This window comes from Nyctibius grandis, chromosome 5 (assembly GCF_013368605.1).
Source record: "Nyctibius grandis isolate bNycGra1 chromosome 5, bNycGra1.pri, whole genome shotgun sequence".
NCBI classification, from domain to species: domain Eukaryota; kingdom Metazoa; phylum Chordata; class Aves; order Nyctibiiformes; family Nyctibiidae; genus Nyctibius; species Nyctibius grandis.
In genome coordinates this window covers 42,351,094-42,370,951 of record NC_090662.1, presented here as the reverse complement: position 1 = coordinate 42,370,951, position 19,858 = coordinate 42,351,094, and the positions used below count along the sequence as shown (strand labels likewise).

General features: G+C 39.5%; 1 protein-coding gene across 1 annotated transcript in view; it reads right to left on the bottom strand.

Moving 5' to 3' along the window:
- Positions 1-19,414, bottom strand: part of FRS2 (fibroblast growth factor receptor substrate 2) — a 57,091-nt gene extending 37,677 nt beyond the window's left edge. The window contains exon 1 of the mRNA XM_068401896.1: positions 19,345-19,414. The gene's annotated coding sequence lies outside the window, so the exon portion shown is untranslated. The remainder of the gene's footprint in view (positions 1-19,344) is intronic.
- Between the last annotated feature and the right edge of the window lie 444 nt (positions 19,415-19,858).

The window sequence follows — 19,858 nt, the reverse complement described above, 5'->3', positions numbered from 1 at the left end:
TATGTTGACACTGAAGCCCAGAAAAATGCCAAAAATAAATCATTATTTTAAAAATTTGTAATTCTCCACTAGAATTATGTCTACTAGAACTGATAGGAGGTAACAGATAACAAAAACATCCCTTTCAAAACCAAGCCTATGTTTCTGAGATAATAGAAATTCAATTTACAGCAAGGATGGATCGTTTCCTCCCACATACAGAAAATGGGTGCACAGCTATCAAGTAGTGTGAAGTTTTCTTTTTGTGAATCAAACAGTCATTGTGAGATGGGTATTTTAAATTAACTGCTGTGCTCTTCTTTTTCAGAATGCTATTTTGTATTACCTTCAGCTGATCTAAAGGTGACTGCAGCGAAAAGACATGGTCTTTCCTGCTCTGGCTCATCTTCTATTTAGCAAAACAAGCTACAATCCAAACCACTGTGCTGATCAGAAGGCCACACTACTACCAGTGCCAACAAAAGGGAGGCTGGACCATGAAACCTAAGGTGCAATCATACTCTTCTTTTTTTGGTAACAAGTCATAGTTTGACCATTTTAAAGTGGTCATGAAAATACAGCTTCATTATAATGTAAAGAGATATTACAGGGATCTGATAAAATAGATCAACTTGTATACCACTTCTACAGAAACCTATAGAACCCCTAATGGAAACCAACAGGCTGTGGCCTCTGAAACTGCTTTCTTTCAATGTGTTTTATGCAAAAAGGTAAGGTCATATAAAGCTACAGTTATGCATGTGAAATATGATTACAAGCAAATACTGAAATCTGTGTAAAAGTTGGGAAAAGTAAGATTTTTATAAAAAGCACAGTATTTCCGTTGCGACATCAAGAATGGTATTGATGAGGCTTATTAAATCTAGACTTACACAAGCAGCATGTTGGCATTTACAACTGCTAACAGTGCTACTTCTAACTTCCATTTACACTGAAGTAAAAGTGTCAAAAATTCTGCACAAATACAGCTTCAAAAGTTCCTAAACGTTTAGGAACAGGATTACCGACCATTTAGCCAGTACAGATTTTGTTTTTTTAAAAAAGTTCACTTTTTCATTTTCTTTAAAATAAGAACATAAAACTTCACTTAAGTGTACAAGTTAAGATTAAGCTCCTGACATCTGTTTCATTTGACTGATGGAAGTCACTCCCATCATTTTTCAAAAAGTCACATCCTCACAAACTCCACCTCAAACATTATCCAATTCAGTATAAAATTATACTTTACATAAACACACCACATGAAACCTTTGGAAGTTTGTGATTTGCTAAACCTGATTATTGAAGTGTTCAGCAACAATAGCTGCAAACAGCAAGATTTTTGTCCCCCTCCCCTCCGCAAAAGATCATAGAATCATTTAGGTTGGAAAAGATGTTTAAGATCATCACGTCCAACCGTTAACCTAACACTGCCAAGTCCACCACTAAACCATGTCCCTGAGCACCACATCACAGGTCTCTTAAATACCTCCAAGGATGGTGACTCAACCACTTCCCTGGGCAGCCTGTTCCAATGCTTGACAACCCTTTCAGTGAAGAAATTTTTCCTGATATCCAACCTAAACCTCCCCTGGCACAACTTGAGGCCATTTCCTCTCATCCTGTCACTTGTTACCTGGGAGAAGAGACTGACACCCTCCTCGCTACAACTTCCTTTCAGGTAGTTGTAGAGAGCAATAAGGTCTCCTCTGAGCCTCCTTTTCTCCAGGCTAAACAACCCCAGTTCCCTCAGCCGCTTCTCATAAGACTTGTTCTCCAGACCCTTCACCAGCTTCACTGCCCTTCTTTGGACTCTCTCCAGAACCTCAATGTCTTCCTTGTAGTGAGGGGCCCAAAACTGAACATTCGAGGTGCGGCCTCACCAGTGCCGAGTACAGGGGGACGATCACTTCCCTAGTCCTACTGGCCACACTATTCCTGATACAAGCCAGGATGCTGTTGGCCTTCTTGGCCACCTGGGCACACTGCTGGCTCATATTCAGCCGGCCATCGATCAACACCCCCAGGTCCTTTTCCACCAGACAGCTTTCCAGCCACTCTTCCCCCAGCCTGTAGCATTGCATGGGGTTCTTGTGACCCAAGTGCAGGACCCAGCAATTGGCCTTATTAAACCTCATACAACTGGCCTCAGCCCATTGATCCAGCCTGTCAAGATCCCTCTGCAGAACCTTCCTACCCTCCAGCAGATCAACACGCCCACCCAACTCAGTGTTGTCTGTGAACTTACTGAGGGTGCATTCAATCCCCTTGTCCAGATCATTGATAAAGATATTGAACAGAACTGGCCCCAGTACTGAGCCCTGGGGAACACCACTTGTGACCGGCCACCAACTGGATTTAACTCCATCCACCACAACTCTTTGGGCCTGGCCATCCAGCCAGTTTTTTACCCAGTGAAGCATACACCTGTCCAAGCCATTGGCAGCCAGTTTCTCCAGGAGAATGCTGTGGGAAACGGTGTCAAAGGCTTTACTAAAGTCTAGGTAGACAACATCCACAGCCTTTCCCTCATCCAGTAAGCGGGTCATCTTGTCATAGAAGGAGATCAGGTTAGTCAAGCAGGACCTGCTTTTCATAAACCCATGCTGACTGGGCCTGATTGCCTGGTTGTCCTGTACGTGCCACGTGATGGCACTTAAGATGATCTACTCCATAACCTTCCCCGGCACCAAGGTCAGACTGGCAGGCCTGTAGTTCCCTGGATCCGCCTTCTGGCCTTTCTTGTAGATCGGCATCACATTTGCTAATTTCCAGTGAACTGGGACTTCCCCGTTTAGCCAGGACTGTTGACAAATGACGGAAAGTGGCTTGGTGAGCACTTCCGCCAGCTCCCTCAACACCCTTGGGTGGATCGCATCTGGCCCCATAGACTTGTACATGTCTAAGTGACATAGTAGGTCGCTAACTGTTTCCCCTTGGATTATGGGGGCTTCATTCTGCTCCTCATCCCTGTCCTCTGTCTCAGGGGGCTGGGTACCTGGAGAAACACTGGTCTTACTACTAAAGACTGAGGCAAAGAAGGCATTAAGCACCTCAGCCTTTTCCTCATCCTTTGTCACTATGTTTGCCCCTGCATCCAGTAAAAGATGGAGATTCTCCTTAGTCCTCCTTTTGTTGCTAATATATTTATAGAAACATTTTTTATTGTCTTTTATGGCAGTAGCCAGATTAAGTTTTAGTTGGGCTTTGGCCCTTCCAATTTTCTCCCTGCATAACCTCATGACATCCTTGTAGTCCTCCAGAGTGGCCTGCCCTGTCTTCCAAAGATCTAAGCTCTCTTTTTTCACACGAGTTCCAGCCAAAGCTCTCTGTTCAGCCAGGCCGGTCTTCTTCCCTGCCAGCTCGTCTTTCGGCACATGGGGACAGCCTGCTCCTGCACCTTTAAGAATTCCTTCTTGAAGGGTGTCCAGCCTTCCTAGACTCCTTTGCCCTTCAGGACTGCCTCCCAAGGGACTCTGTCAACCAGGCTCCTAAACAGGCCAAAGTCTGCCCTCTGGAAGTCCAAGGTGGCAGTTCTGCTGACCCTCCTCCTTACTTCTCTGAGAATCGAAAACTCTATCATGATGGCTGTGCCCAAGTCAGCCTCCAACCATCACATCACCCAAAAGTCCTTCTCTGTGATTGACAGCATAAAGATTAAATTAGGGCAAGAACATAAACTTTAAGCCTTCATATAAAGAAGCACATTTCACATCTGATTTCTAATGGCAGTGCAAGATAAATAGCTTGCTTTCACCCTAAAATTAACACTCAGTAAACTAGAAGGACAGTAGTATGTTTTTAAAATTACACTACTTAGTACTTCAAGTTAAAAAGATATCTTTGAAATGATAACTACATATTGTTTGAAAATATTTTGGCACTGGCACAGAATCTGCAGAGAATAGCCCAAGCTTTAACTTAATTATCCTTTTACAAGAATTGTGGTTTTAGAAAAATACAACAACTTCATAAACATAATAATTACTAAGCCTAATAGCCTTTGGCAATAATGTTCCTAAGCAAGTTTGGATAATCCACGATAAACCATGACTCCTATTCTCTCTGTACTTTTGCAGTTAACATAAAAAATTCAAAAGCAAATGAAAATGGTGTGTCTCAGACTGTACAAGCAAACAAAACACAAGCTTCTGTCAAAGCAACACATTACATCCAGTAATAATGGAATTAGTCAACAAGAGTATGTTACAGAAACTGCAAACCAACAACAAAATCTGCAAAACCTACATTATTTTCTAGAACAGAAATAGAAAGGAATTGAAGAAAATTTAGACGCAGTTACAGAAGCAGTGTGAAATAATCATTATGCTACTTATGGTGCACTTTAATCCCAGATACTCCATCTGTTTACTGCAACTCCTTTGTCTACGTTGGAAGACACCCCAGAACAAAAGCACAGCAGCCACTTATCCCTGCCTAACAATATTGCAGATATTTTGAAAGTAACTTAGAATGAGTTAGAATGAAGAAACATGATAATGAGCTACTGCTAAGACAGTAAAACACTATAATTCAAATTCTATATGTACTATGTGATATTAGGATAAATTAAGGATTAAATTAACCCAAAATTCAAAATATTCCAAAAATCAGCCTTCTTCATAACTGATTCCTAGTCCCTTTTCTTTATCAGTTCCCACTGAATTCCTTATGCTCATCCACTACCTTATCTTATCTTGCCCCACTACTACAACTTCTGTTTTACCCCACCAAACTTTAGGCTGCTCACCTATGTGAAACACTCCAGGTTTCCACAGGTCCAGTTCTACATCCGAATTGGATGTATTCTTTATAACAGCTGATCATTACAACACACTAATAATTTGCTTATTCTAAACATGTTATGTGCTTTGATAATGCTGTGCAACTTCAAGTAAATTATTTAACCCTGAATATTTCAAAGATTATTAACCTAACATCCCTACGCTCCTTCATAAATTCTAACCCATTTATGTTGACTATCTGAATACGCAGATCAATTTCTGTACACTACCCTTTAAATTACAGTAGGAGAGAATTGTTGGGTTTCATTTAGAAATCAATACTGCTTAACAAGTGTTCTGGAAAATAACTAGAGAAGCAAGAATATTATGCAAAGGATGTGTCTGATGTTACTTTCCTTGGGAAGGAGAGAGGACTTTTAATTTACATTATTTCAGTCACTCTATATACATCTATAACATCACAAGTGAGAGGGCAGCAAACTGTAGTACAGAAGGGAAAACAAACAGTTGGAAAACTTCTAAATAATACATGATGGAACCGCAGCCAGATTATATTCATTCCTCACTTCTGCTGTGCCAGCAACTGAAAGCCTGTGGTATGCTGCAAGGAGAGCTGCTGTCAAATTCTGAAGCCTGCCTAGTGCTGCAGACTGCTGCAAACTCTTCTATTGCAGCAGAAACAGTGACTTTTGCAGGCAGTCCTGACACACTAGCCTACTTGAAACAGGATCAAGAGCACGTTAACTTTCCCATTCTAACAGAGCAGCAACATGGATCAGTTAGCCCCAGAGGTGTAATTTTTACATTATTCAATCAAAAATGCATTAATTCTTGGCTGCTGAGGTGATACATTTTTATATTATATATATTAATATATACATAATATATTTTTATATTATATTTTGTATATTATATTCCACTCTAAGGCCAAACTGGATAGAACAAATTTGTATAGGTATGTTAATTTTAGCCATTTTTGTAACTCACTATGTACTGAAGCGATAGCGGAGTTCTTTAATCTCTAGAACATCTAGGCTTCCTGGTTGGCCATCAGATAGCCTAAGGAACAAGAAGTAATCATAAGATCCTCAGAACTCAGTCTACTACTTGTGTGCTACTGTACATGACTCATTTGAGAGTTTCCCTAGAGAATCCTCTATAGTTGACACTTTTGAGAAGTTTAATTATATTTTCAGGTGTTTAAAATCTCTGCCAAGTCACTACTTTAGATTTATGCCATCAATAGTGAAATATAACCTTAGATGAAGCACATCTAATAGCTTAGTTAGTAAAAAAGAGTACTAAAATAGATGTATAAATAATGCATAAAATCTGTATGAAGAATCGCAGGGCACTGCATAACCCATTGGTACAATTCATTACATTAGGTTCAGGCCTAATGCACACACTTCACAGGGAAGCATTTACAGTTTTCTTGGAAATAAAATGAAGTTCTGGGAAGCAGCAACCTCAATCACCATGGACCCAGCAGATAGATAAATTCACTGTTCTCACAAGGTGCCAGCCCCCCAACAAAATCCCTACCTCATTCAGGAGACAAACACTGAACCACTCATGAATCAGCTGCTAAATTGCTGCAGTTCACATCATGGCCTCTTAAAGCAAACAAACAAAAAAAATACTGTAAGGCATACTGTAAACTGATTTACAAATAGTTTAATCATGCATGTATGAGATGATTGTGCAAAGCAAACTGTAGAAAAAAAGTGCACTGCCTGCTCCAAGCTATGCTGTCACTATTTTTCAGTTAAAATAAAAAAAAACAAAACTTACTGACATTCAGTTTAACTGTTAACACTTTACCCAAGTGTAAGGCAGCTGGGCAAAACTGTGCCATTCAAACAATTTACAAATATATTTAGAGGAAGTGCGAATGATCTACTCACTGTGTATCTGCATTAGCACAAAAATTTCAAGACTCAGTAATAACACATTTCTATAAAAATATTTTTTTTAAAAAAAGCAGAAGTCCCTAGTCCCAAATTACACACTACTTAAAACTGCTATTTTCTTCTTCTCTGTACCTCTGTTTGGAAAAAAAAAGTGTGACGGGATTTTAGCACAAAGCAAAAGAAACTCAGCTTCTAGGTTTCTGAGATTTTTACCAAATTTCCATTCAACAATAGTTTTACTCTCATCAGTAGCATAAAAGCAATATATTCACAAATACAGATTTGAAACCTAAAGAAAAAGTTTAAATAAAGTTTGTTATTAAGGTTAGCTTACAAGTAACTCAGCAAGTAGCTTTTAGCATACAAAATTTAACATCAAATATTTGTGACATTTTTAGTTACATTTTATTCATAACTCTAGACTTGCATTTCAAAGACAACACCCCCTTATTCTTTCTAGTTTTATGTTCTTTTTACATGACGCTATGTAGTTACAAAATTTCCTATAACTACCCACCTCAAAATAGTCCATTCATAATGAAGGTAATCAATGATGTGACTTTACTGAAGTTGTGTTTGGTACTGGAGTTAATACATAGAAAGCCTTTACAATGAATGTAAACCAAGATCTCTCTCAAATTGCTAACAGTCAGCCCACAATATTTACTATTCCAAGTAATATGTAAAATACTTCTACTGTTCACCATACACTGCTAGGCTTTATTATTCCATCGTCTCAAGCATTCTTCTGTGATATTTCCTTGTTTGTTCTGAAGTCAAGAATATAGAAGGGCTTCTGAAGCTACATTTCCTTGGTATAGCACACTTGAGAAACAAAATTTCATACAGAACAAACGTAAAATCTAACTACTTAAAAACCTCGTTAATACAGTATTTCATTTATTCCTCCTTAGCTGACAAGGAAGTTTTATATCTTTCATTATACAAGAGTTTACACTGTTTTCAGCTCCTGGGTTACGTCCAATTTTTTGACAATCTGAATGCCAGCATTTTTACAGACTAATGATGGAGCAGAACATAAAGCTGAAAGCACTCAAGTGATGGAAGAGAACTGAAGATTTTCTTTCTATAAAAGAATGAACACTAGCCATCCCTTCCCCCCAATAATTTTAGCTATTAAGCAACAATAAAAGCTATGTTAACTTGCATAACTCCGTTACAAGAAAAAACAAACCCCACACACATCTAGGTCACACACTTTTATGTGGGGCATTGGAAAGCAACATGAAGAAATACAATCTAGATGCTTATTCTAGATATTCTGACATCTGACAGCCGGATTAGAAAGCAAGTCTTCAAATGTGTTTATTTTCTTGAAAAAATTCTAGGACTGTATGTAATCAAGCACTACAGCAGTTCATAAAAAACTGTCAGATAATTTCAAGATAATTAGCTACTGAACATGTAGCATGCTGAAACAAATACTTAACTTCTTTGGTGCAAAAGCCTAGAACTACGTATTTCATGTACCATATGAAAACTTATGCTTATGATAGAACAATTCATAAGAACCCAATGCACCATCTTTAATGCACTGCTCACTTTCTAAGTCAGCACTAGAGCAAATCAATCTAACCGTACAGCTGCAAACCAGTCATCTTATAATCAATACAAGAGCAGATGGACACATCACATAACAACTGGTTAATATCACTCTACTTAGTAGCATAAAGTATCTCATGGTAGTCAACATTTAATCATTTTATTAAGAGCTTTCCCTAGAGTACACTACTTATCATTAATTTCTTCAGTCTGTCCTCAAAGCCTCAGCTGAACAGCTTTCCTCCTCTTCAGACATCTTCCTACTCCGAACTACAAAGAAATCATCCTTCCCAAGGAGAGCTTATAACCAGTAAATTCCAACCTGACCAGCATATGCTTAAGTTGAACCTTATTCTTCCTACATATCTTGCTAAGTTTTGTCACCTATAGTTCAATGAGAAGTCAAAACACTAAGCAAAAATCTTACACAAATCAGGATTTAAATAAAGAGCTGCTCAAAATTCTGCTCCAATTTACTTATCAATAATTGGAGCAGAATTTCTTGCTATCAGAGGCAAGATGTGAATACAAAACTTGATTTAACTGCTTGCCAATTAATTTTTTACACGCTTGTACCTGTGAACCTTAACACTTCACAAATGTTTAAACCTGGACACAAACATTCACAGCTTGCCTTAGGCTTAGCCTTAGAGTAAATCAGAGGTGCTTATGTCCTTGGAGGGGGGAGCCACGGTAGGGGATAGGTTTTAGAATAAATGTTACTGATTTATTTTAACATCAGCAGTGAAGAATTCACAGAAAAATGCTAAACTGATATGGTATTGACCCGATCAAACCTTCAGAAAAGTAGTTTTCTTTTTAATTTCACACTAGTGACAGTGTTAAACTACTTTTTACTTTGATGTGAAACTATCTAAAAACCATACCATTTAAAATTATTAAGTTACATCCATTTAACACATAGAATTCTATATTACAGCTGACATTAAGAAATACAAACTCTTCAAGAGAATTAAATTTAAATTTAGCAGACCTACATGAAGTTGTGCTCTACAGGACCGATTTATAGGAACTTAACAAGGAACCCTGAAGCAGGAAGAAATAAATATTTATTAAGCAAACATACTGACACTTATGGACTGAAGTCATAGAGAGTAAAAGAACACACATTTGTGAAGGTCAGATGATCCACATTGACTGTAGGCACAGAAAATCCAAGACAAATAACTTCAACTTTGGATTTTGAAGGGCACTTTGTTGTCCTTTACTAGCAGAAATATTTCAAGACCCTAAGTATCTTAAAATAAGTCATAATATACACTTAAACCTAAAGAGTCTCACAGAAACTAGAAGCTTATCTCAGTTTCTGGTATATGCTGTACCTCTGAGACAAAATACACATTGCTCTAGAACTAAAGACCCAGAGGACAAGCTGGAAATGCTCTCCCCACCTCTGTTATCAGAAAACGTTCTGGAACTTGGGGAGGGAGGATGTAAGCACTAGAGAAGAAAGGTTCGCCCATTTACCTGTCTACCAAAAAAAAGGAGGAAGAGGAAAGAAAAAATAAAAAAAGAAAATAGTTTGTGTGAAGCCTATGTAGCACACTCCCTTTTCCCTTCCTGTATACATTCTTTTCTAGTCCAGCAATTTTTAGGAATGGAGCACTCTCTGGAGTTGCAGGACTGACTGATTGGCATGTATTACTCAGAATTTCTCCAAATATAAGCCAACAATGTTCTTATAATAATACTAAATAAATACCACTAAGTTCAAGTTTAGAGAACTATTTATTGGATAATATTGTATTTAATATTAGCTTGCTCATTACTTTTTAAGATCTAAAATGTCTTATCCAAATGACTTTTAATAACAAAGATGAACATAATGGTATCCTTCCTAGCAAAACTGCAAGCACAGAAGAAGCTTTCAGGAACTGAATATCATTGCCTAAAACCTACACAGTAAATGAAGAAAGAGACAACTATCGGAAAGATAAGGAAGTAGGCATTCACATTCACAGAGCATCCAAACATTTGCCGATTAAAAGCTTTTAGGAACCTTAAAGTAGGGGCCAATTATTTAAGAATTTAAGACCACCTCCAGTCTAGCTGCACAAATACTGTAGAGACTGATGTGAAACATCCAGCTTACTTTAGCATTAACATTTGCACACCTGAGAGAATTAACACTAAAACTACCACTGCCCTAGTCCTTTTACATTTATGGCAATAGAAATTGATGAGTAACATGTACACTGCACTCTCCATTTCAAGGCATGAAAGTCTACTCAGTAGATTTAAGAGAATGAAACACAAGGCAGCTGCAATGACCCAGAAGAGATTCATGACAATTTAACTCTACTATTCTAAAACATTTCTAAGACAGGTATAGCAAGCTATATGTTAAAATCTATTATTTTAACTATTATAATTGTTTTACTTTTTCATTGTATTACCAGCCAAAAACATTCAAATAATGAAGAGCCCCAAAAGTGTAACTTTCTCAAAAAGAAACCCCCAAAGAATACCACCAAACAAAAACCAAAACACAAGCCACAAAAACCTAGTGACTCAAAGTTTCATGAACCACAAAAAAAATATTTAAGAGTCACTTGGCTTTCCTTATGAAAAAAAAATATATTGCCTCTATTAATATTAGCTTTAGTTTTGCAATAAGTCAAGTATAGGACATGGCACTTAATACTACTTTTATTGCCAGCTTAATTCTATTTGTATATCATTTAAATAAAAGCTGCAGATTACATCTGATTTGCCTCACCAAAGAAACCTGCCAAGTGCAGAAAAAAAGATTTACTAACTGAAATCACATATGATAATAAAAGTCCATAAAATCTGACACTGTACGCACACAGTGGAGTTTAAAGCATGCCACCAGTGCTCTTTGCTTACCCCAGAGTAAAAGTATAGTCATCAGACAAGTGAACCAGATTTAGAAGATATAAAGCAACATACATTTCACAGGTCTCTATAAGAAAAGATCCAAAGGTAACATGCATCCCTTTCAGCTTTTGTAGATAAAAATGTAGTTCATCTGTATAAGCAGAGAGACAACAGGATACTCCAATACCCATGAAGAAAAGTCAGAGGTGCAATCATTTTCTCTTGTAGTAGCATTAACATATGTAACATACAATCATACTCAAAAGTTTCAAAAATCAAAGTGAAGAACATGACATGAAACATAAGTAATGACATGGAGGCGCAGGGGGGCAGGGAAGATTGATCTGAGCACCAACAGTAGCAAGGAAAAAAGAGTATGATTGAGAAATATGAGATGCGGATCTTCGAATTCAAAGACAATGAGCTTTAGCTTGATGAGAAAAACTAGCAGTTACACAGACTACTGAAAAATCATACCAGCTGTATTTTAAACTGATTGCAGAGATAGAAATATCAGGAGAAGATGGAGGAGGTACTTGAAATACTCCAGATGACAGATACCAGCCCAAACTTCATTTGTAAAGACAAAAAAAGAAAACATGGACTTGAAAATGTTGTTTGGACAAGGAAGAAGGATATGAATAAAACACAATTGTGGATTCAAGGAGAAGAAGAAGAAAAGAGGGCTACTCCCAAAGAAATGCCCTGGGCCAGAGAGGATTATACCACTGTCAGCAGCGTCGCAAATGGCGAGCAAACGAGTTAAGTTTGAGAGAGATGATAATGAGCTCCAAGACATTAAAAATTTTTATGATAATAAGAAACACTGCAAGGAAATGCAGGACTGAGTGAAGGCACATAGAGCCACGAAACTCTACAAAGAAATACAGTAACCTAAATAAAGGAGATAGCACGCAAGATTTCTATGAACACTGCACACCTTGAGATTAGTGGGAAGAGGGTACAGAAGAGGGAAGATGCCTGCAGCAAGCAGTACCACAGATACCAAAGAGGGACAAGGCTGTGACAGCCAGGCAAGTTTCCCTACATCATATCTCCTCTTATTCCCAACAAAGCTAAAGCGGCTTACCTATACACTTTATAAAAAGCACAACTACACTTTGAAAATGTAAATAAATTTTTTTATTGTATTATTGTACCACTTGATAGATACATAATAACAACTACTTTCAATTACAATTATTGTGGTGATTTAAAAGCAAGCGCATAATTTAAACTAAAATCTGTAATTGAATTACATGCTTCAATCAGTGTTTGAGTTACTGAAAAATACAGACAGCTACAAAGAAAGGAGTATTATACCCTCTACTTCTAATGGCTGGCTGAAAAGGCTAAACTTATTGAGTGACAACGAAGGAGTGAAAAAAAAAAGTCCCCTTGTGTTCCAGCAAGATTTTTTTAAAAGAAAAATAACAACAACTGTGCTTTAAAGGAGTAAAATCATAGAGATTTTTTTTTTTTTTAAAACATAAATACAACAAACTCTAAGATGTCGGAAGAATCTTAACATACTTCCCTGAAGAAGTAGCCCTCCCTGTGTTTGCTTGGTATCTTAATTTGCCTTTGGTTTCAAAACTCTAGGCTTGCCAAGAGCTATTCCTTTCAAAACCTCAGGAATTCCATTACTAGTTTTAAGCTAAATTAAAGGAAAATAGAAACATTCAACGCATGGCAAAAGTATGCACAAAGCGCTTGTTGATACTCATAAATAGACTGAAAAATTTAGACATGTCTGAAGGATAACTGCTGCAGTCAGCTCTGGTTTGCTCTGCTGTGCAGCTAAGCAAAAAGTCACTGCTGTCATTTCAGAAAAGATCAGCATAAGATACATTGCTACCAAGACCAGAGCACTAGATCATACATTTTTCACTTTAAGTTTATATATAAACCAAAGTTTGCATTCCTGCAGGGGGAAAAAAAAATAGTGGGAGTTTCCCCTTTAAAGCTACTGCTTCAATATCTCCATTTGGGAAAAAGATGTCACACTGTCCTAAGGCATGGCAAAACCAGTCAACTCTCCACCCTGTCAAACATCTTGCAAGTCATGAAATAAAGACATTCCACCTCAGAAATACATCTAATATTGTGCTGATGAACATCTTTCCAGTGTTCACATAATGGGTCCCTTCCAACTCATGATACTCTATGATTCTAACCAAACAGTATTACTACAATCACTTTTTCTGACTAAATTATGGTAAGAATGTAATATCCCCACCTGCATATTGTGCCAAGTGTCATACTAATTCACAGAAGATAACATCCCTGTGCAAAGCATTTAAGAAAATTAGCTTGAAAGACAAATGCTTCATTTGTGTCAAGCTGAGTAATCCCAGCAGGTAAGAACTACCACTCAGTTCAACTTCTTTGGCAGCAGCCACAGGAACACAGTGGAAATATCAACACACCAGTTTAAAACTGCAGCTCCAGTGAGAGATAGATCAAAGTTCTGTATCTTCCATTAGAAACACAGGAATCCAGGTACTGGTATACAGGATAGAGAATCTATTTTACCCTTGAAAAGGCAGGAAATTAAAGCAACTTTTCACCACTGAGTCAGCACACAGTAACGTATCAGTGGTTTACAGTAACCGTCACCACTGCATGGATGACAGCAGTAGCATCTCAACCCTGCCAGGACCAAAATCACTATGAAGAAAAGTCAAGGGAAAGAAGTCACTTTTTCAGGCTAAAACCATGGTGCCCCAGCCTCTCCTGAGTTTGGAGTACAGTCCAGGAAAACTCTCACTATCTCTGCCCTATAGTTCTCAGCTTTTACTACAAGCATAGACAATTCATACAGTATTTCTGAATCACATTTTCCACGGCAGAAAAGTAACAGACACATGTACAACAAAAAGCTTAATAGCACAAAATACTTGAGTACCTTTGCCTTAAGATACATGTTTATCATAAATAAAGGAAAAGAAAAAGGATAAGCTAAAACCTACGTTTGGGACCTTTTTTTTTTAAATCCAACACAGAGGTGTTTCGACCAACAGCCAATACTGAACCTGAACCTTTACCTCAAAAAAAAGAAAAATAAATTCTGTGACAAGAAGTGGCAGGTCTAGTAACTGTGGCTGATTCTGGAAGCTGAAGTAAATAAAAGTGGCCGTCCAGCATGGGTGCCTATGATAGCAATGACACACAACACAATGATTTTACACTTGCAGTAATTCAGAAGAACACATTGCCTAACACAGATATTAGCATTACTTTGTCGACTGATATTCAAGCAAAAAATTTAGGGATTATCCTGGACCACCTGAGAAGTCAGTGACAGATTAAGTACAGCTCATGTGACAAGAAGCTTCTCATCTCACTACCCCACATATGGATGTGAAAGCATTTTAGAAGAAGAACAAATAAGACATGAAATTAAAGTCCTCTAAGACAAGAGGAGGAAACAGTCAGTAATCACAATGCCATTTCCACTAATTAGAAAAGAATGCATATAGTCAGTCCCAAACATGCAATAATCATGAAATTTTATTGTATAAACATCAGCAATAAGTTATTAGTTCTTTTTATTAAAGCCAAGGGATAATTATTTCTGTTGTCATTTCAAGCTCGAGGGAAAGACTGAAATTCTGGAGAATCACATGGCTCCAGGAAGATGGGCCTCAATAAAGAGTGAACTAAATTGGCTGTCATGATCGTTGCCACCCTGCCAGAAGCAGTGAAGAGGAAACTTTGAAGAGAACACTATACTTGGAGAATACATGACATATACACACACTTATATGCATACACACGTGTATAAGAGAACATCACACGCCAGTTTATCACCAGTTCAAGTTCAAAAAGAATGTTCACATCTAACACTGATTACACAGAAGGGCCAACAAGAAAAGATGATGCTTACGGGGGGAAAATTCAATTAGGATTGCTGTTCTACAACTTACACACAACTAAAATACCATCTGCATACGCTGCGTGAAATTATACATCTCTGGAGAGCAGTTTTTGGCCAACAACTCCTCAAGTAGCTTTGATAAAAAACAATGTTATTCAGTAGCAGACAAAAATAAAACCTGTTACATTTGTTTCAAAAAACGTCCCCGAAAAGCTGCAGACAGGTCACCTCTTCCAGCAGTAGCTACCGCCCAGAGTTACTCATCGCCACCCAGCAAAGAGAGGTTACCACCCATATAGCCTTGCAACAGAGTGAATCGTGTAAGAGCACACTAATTCACTTCAGAAAAAATCAATCAAGGTAACTGGCCAGCAAAGGCAGATTGAGTTAATACTGTCCATTTAACTGCTGATTGTGCCTAAAGCACCTAACACTGCATACAGCTGGCTTTGGTGGAAAGGATCATTAAGCATGGTAACCTATGGCAGAGCAGTAGAGACAAATAGCTGGGGGACACAGTATCTACAATTTTCACAGAAGTTTGCCAAAAAAAAAAAAAAAAAAAAAAAATCAATGCCTATCCATATCCTGAAACATAAAACACAACTTCTGTGATAGCCTGAAAGCCTTAAGACAGACTTTGAAAACCACTAACCATTAAATAGTTACTTAAGAAGAAAAGTCACACACTGCCTCCTAGGAAACTGTCTGAAGTTATAATATATGTCTTAGGTCAGCCTCATAATTTTCATACGTTTGTTAGTTTGGTTTTTTTAATCTACTTATTACTGCAAAATACCTTGCAGTTTTCTTAGTGGATGCTCTGATCACTATCTTTTCTGATGTTAGTCTTTTAAATTTAAGAACTCGATACACATGCTGAACAAATTCATTGTTTTAAGAATTTGATAGATGAACAGCAGTTATAAATAGGAACATATTTTTCTCATTAAGTACTGCTAAATGAAACAATAGGTACCAAATAAAAATACTAAAAAAAAATAGTTACTATACGAAAGGCCAGATTCTTCCCTCAAAATCCCTTCAAAGTACATAACGAAATCAGATACACACTGCCATGGATTAAGGGGTCTTAGATGTAAAATATGCCCACGAACCATAAGTGAACAATGTCTTCAAACCCTGAATGCCATACGAGCTTAACCTCATTGCATTAGGCCAGTATCGAATATACTTTAAACTGGCATAATGTGTCACTGTCACCAAAAGAAACAGACACACCCTGCTCCCCTTACTGCTTGCTTCCACCCCCATCTTTGCGCCAGCACAAATGTTTGTGCAGCAAACTGATCCAGCTTAAACCTAACCCTCCCCTCCCTGTCCCTCCCCCAAGTTAGTTCCAACCTCAACCCAGTTCACCACATAACCATACAAGTATTTGCCTGCACAAAGGAGGAAGTAGCAGAGTGGGGTGGAAACAAACAGGACCATGTTTTTCAATGGTGGAGCTGGTCCACGCCAGCTGTACACCTATGCAAAGCAGCAGGCTGGAGTCCCATAACATCAGTCTCACGTCTGGGCCCATGCAGTGCCGCTCTTCCACTCCCTCTCTCAGATCCCACCTCTTCCCTCACACAGCCACTGACAGGTATGCAACGGCAGGGTGAGCCGGTTCAGGGCACTGAGTCAGTCAAAAACTAACTCTACCAAAAAAACACAGTTGCTAGTTTTCAGCCAGTTCAGCTTCCTGATCAGCTCCCGGTGCAATCCTTACCGGCACAAGGAAGAAAGAGGAGGTGGAAGGCTGGGAAGGTGGAAGATCTGATTTTGATCAGCTTGTGATGCCGTGGAAACACACTCGTACACCACCACATTTTAAATTTAAACTTCCCAGAGCAGCTGAACATGATCATTTTAATTAATTTGTTCCTAAGATTAAACCTTGTCCCAATTTTTTTCAGAAACCTAAGCAGCCATAGTCTACTTGGAACCAATTTCACTCTTCGTGTTTAATAAAATGAAGATAGAGCTTTAGTTAGTCTAACTTAATACTTTCACCAGATATTCTTTTAAATATCACTGATTAAATCACCTCAGATATTTGCATAGGAAGGACATACACACCAATACAGACATGTTAAGTATTATCTTAACTGTAGTTTAGTATTTACAAGGAATTTAAACAATGGTTCAGGTGATAAAAGTGGTCTTACAAACTTCTCTGCTCAGGAGTGAATTTCAGCCACTATTCAAAAAGTTGTTATGCTTAAACTGCAAGACCCAGTGGTCACAGAAGTGAACAAAATTCATTGAAATGAGTTCAGAATCAGACCCCTAATAAACATGGATATAGCTACTTTCAAGCTAATTTTTGAACAGTAAAGTAGGAGTAGGAGTACAGACAGACTGTTAGCAATAATCTTGCTAACTTCCAAACAATAGAATCTATTACTGGATCATTAGATTTAGCAGAGAATTATTTCCATGGCAAGTAAACATATTTGTTTATCTTCATCCAGTTAACAAAGAAAAGAAACATAATCACACCAGTTCAAAAGACAAAACATATCAACATTACAGTTCAAGAACTGTATAACTGAAGTGCAGAATCAGATTAATGTATCTGCAAACCAGTCCTCCCAAGTGCCATATATTGTATTCTTCCAGTTTCTGAAACTCTCCTTTTTTTACACAGACAGATTCTTCACAAACTACCATCTACCCATCGCAACAATTTAAGACAACCCCTCTTCTCTTTAACAGAAGTTTCTTGTATGATGAAAAAGTGTTCCAAACTACTTTGCCTGTAAGAATTACACAGAAATGAGAACTGTTTATTTTGACTACAAGTCACCACCAACATTTAAGACAAGACACTGTACTGGAAAGTGAGCAAAATCCTGGAAAGCCATTTAACCAGATATACATACATCTGCTGGCGTGTTGTTTCAACGAGCGTTTTCAAAGCATTCATGACACAGAGGCAAATAAACTCAGGGAATCTTAGTCAAGGAATAATGTTCTTAATCACTTTCCACTTGGAACAGAGTTAATAGTTTTTGGACTTGAACTGGTGATTTATACTGATACAGGGTTCTCTTTAAGCACACATACACAGGTGTGCTTTCCAAATGCACTTGCTAACTGAGGAAAACAGACAACAAAGTTCCCTGGCAGTTCTGCTGACTCTAACAAGAAGACAGGATGCTTACTGGATCTGAACCCATGTGTCTTAATACCAAATCACTTTTAACACAGCAATAAATCCTAGAAAAATTAGGTTTTAGTTCCCCTAAATACAAATATGTTGTGGAGCCAGCAGAGCAGATTTAATGACAGATTCATAATACAGAACTACAGCTAACACCATTAAAGCAAGATAAAAAATACTTATTCAAAATTTATTTCGTTCATTACACTAAATGTCACTTTGTCACTAGCACTTTAAGTAAAAAGTTAAAAAAATTCAGACTATTCAAAACAGTCACAAATAAACTTTAAAAAATATTATGAATATCAAGCTGCAGTTGCAGTTTTTTTAACACTTACTAAAATCAATTCTGATTTCTACTGTACGTATTCATTGTGGTAACAGTATGACTTACAACTCACAGTCCAACAACATTCTTAGTGATTCCTAATCATAATTATCACTTCTTATGCATAAACGCTCAACAAGATGCAGTGACCAGGAAGATGAGAAAGCCTGCTTTCATTTTCCAGAAAATCAAGTTTAGATGGAGAACTGAGTCAAACTAGTACCGAGACACCTTTTGACCTTTGTGATTCTGCAAATCTATCCGTGCTACATTCGCATATAGGTATATGTCAGAGGAAGGGGAGTTTAAAATGACGAGCAAGCAAGCTAGGTATCACTTTAATTCATACGCACAGCACCACTTTGAAAAGCCCGGAGGACCCCCTTCCCCTCGGGAGGCTCTATCTGCTGACCCTAACCCACTGACCTGACAGAGCTCTCAATTAGTCTCAAGACTCACACCTCGAAAGCCCCTGGACTTGCTCAGCGACGTGGAACAGAAAATACACTTGTCTTGAGAGGCATGTAACAAAAGCAGCTGACCCAGAGGAAGGTGCAAGCCCTTGACAGGTCACACAAGATGAGACTGAGCTATCAGACGCACCAAGCACCGAAGAGGCGGTCGGGCAGCCGGAACCCGCACCAGACCTGCCTCCAGCAAACCAACCACCAGCACAACTTTCATGGCTCGTCTTTTGTTTTTCAGCTCACACTCCGCTCATCCACCCCCGCTCCCTCCCTCCCGCCCCGGCCCCACAGCACGGCGGTGACCCCCCCACGGCCTTCCCCGCCACAAACAAGCCCCTCTCCCCCGTGCCCCTGGCAGTCCCCACCCCGGGGCGCCCCAGCCGCCACCCATCTCCCTCGACCCGCGCAGCGAGTCCCCGCACCCCGGACGCACACCTCGGACGGGGAAGGAGAGCAGGTCCTACCGCAAGGCACGTCCCAGCCCGGCTCCCACAGGAGGAGGCGAAACACGGGGCTGCTCCCGCCCACGGGCCAGCTGGGCCCGGCCCCGGGAGCCTCCGCTGCCGCCCCCTCCCAGCAGAGCCGGCTGGGCACCCCCGCGAGAAGGAGCCGGGGGCAGGAGCAGGGGAAGGACCAGCACCCACCTCCGCCATGAGCCCCGCGCTGGCCGCCGCGCCGAGCCGGCCGGGCCGCCTGTGAGGGGCGAGACGGCGGCCCCGCGTCCGCGGCCGGTAACGGCTGCGCCTCCCGACAGCGGCAGCGACAGGGCCTCTCTGTGGGCCGGACTGCCCGCCACAACTTCCGGGGCAGGGCGCGAACGCCTTCCGGGGGCAGCGGCCAAGGGGCGGGGGCAGCGGGCGGGGCGCGGGCGCTGTGGGGTACGCGCGCGGGCGCCGTTGAACGGTGCTGGGGGCGGCGGTGGCCGCCCTGTCACCCGGCCCGCCAGCCG